This window comes from Chrysochloris asiatica, unplaced genomic scaffold (assembly GCF_000296735.1).
Source record: "Chrysochloris asiatica unplaced genomic scaffold, ChrAsi1.0 scaffold00517, whole genome shotgun sequence".
Classification (NCBI taxonomy): Eukaryota; Metazoa; Chordata; class Mammalia; order Afrosoricida; family Chrysochloridae; genus Chrysochloris; species Chrysochloris asiatica.
In genome coordinates, this window is record NW_006409035.1 from 70393 (window position 1) to 72133 (window position 1741).

Here is a 1741-nt window from a genome sequence, read left to right on the forward strand (position 1 = left end):
GTCTGGTAGTTTTGAACCACTGACCTTGTGGTTCGCAGCCTGATTCGTAACCACTACGCTACCAGAGCGCCTACAGGGTAGCCCAGTTAATTCCATTACTATTCAAATTTATGCACCAACCACTAAAGCCAGTGAAGATGAAATAGAAGAATTCTACCAACTTCTCCAATCTGGAGTCTTTAGGTGGGGACTTTTCAAACACACTAGTTAGTCCTTGGAAATCCTATACAGGGTCACTGTGAGTTAGAATCTACTTGATGACACTCAACAGCAACAACAACTGCCTAAGGGAAAATCTATTTACATTGTTAGTGGTCAGAAAGAATTCAAGGGGAGGTAAATTTATGTCAAGAATCAAAGAACTCAATAGAGGCTGTTTTAAGTTTCAAAATAGATATAGATCTCTCACTGTTAAAGATGTGATTAAGAGTCATTGGTAGAAAGCAGCACTCCCACTGTGGACGTCTGACATCCTCGGAGATAAAGGTGCGGACATTGTTTTTTTAAATCTCTGTTCATTAGTCTCTTGCTGTTTGTGCACTTCCATTCTGGTAACTAGAGAGGTGCCTGAGTAAGTGGACACTCTCCCACCCCCAGAGGGTTCTACTACACATGCACATAGACCTGCTCAGCAGAATTTAAGGGGAAATGTTCTGCTAAAACCAAATGGCAGCACCAGACAGATACAGATGAGAAGAGCAGAGAGCGGGACCCTACCCAGAGAAGCAGTGATACCACAGATGGTGGCAGAGACGATGACGTGGAGAGATGGAGTGGTTGGGGACTTTAGGCCCAGAGAGGGAGAGGGGCTGTGTGCTGACCACTGAGGGGACAGGCTTGTAAGGTATACCCTTTGGTTGGATGATGAGGCATGGAGGGGATTGTAACCACAGTAATGAAATGATATATGATAGGCTGAATGTAAAGTTAATGTTCTCCCATGTAAACTATCACATAATTCACAATAAAATATTAAAAAAAAAATTTACCACCTTGGAAACTCTATGGGGTGGTCTTACTCTGTCCTATAGGGTTGCAATGTGGCACTGTAGGATATGCACTTGACCATAAAGTTGGTATGAACCACAAGGTCAGCAGTTCAAACTCACCAACCACACTCCTCAGAATCCATATTCAGGATCACTATGAGTTGATGGCACTTAACAATAACACAGAGTTTCAATGAGTTGGAATCTACCCAGTAATGTTGGGGTTTTGGATTGAGTCTACATCATTGTATATAGAGTATGCTGGCACTTAGCATTCATTACTCCTTACTTTGGTTTGTTTCCTTGTATTGCAAAGAATGGTAATTAGAAAACTGTATTTCATGGGAACACAAAAATCAAAAGTTTTATAGGTGATTGTTGGGATATTGACCAGATATGCAGGAGAGAATCAAAGGCCAAAAGTGAGTCAGGTGCCTTGTTCTAGCCAATTATATGACCAGTAATACCTAGAGAGCATCAGATTATTTGGAATAAAAGAAGGAAAATTTCAGGGTCAGTAGTGTTATATGCCTACCTTTTGTTAAACAAAGGCAGGCCTAGCAGACAAAGTGAATCTTGAACTAACAATTATAACAAAATACCTATACTATCTCAATTGCAGATAGATTGTGAAACCAATAGTTTCATGAATCTTCTTGATTCCACCACCTACTTGATAACACAAGAGGTATCAACTCTTTTAGTGGGACTGTGTCATTCCCAACATTTGAAGAACATACCACCAGTTCATT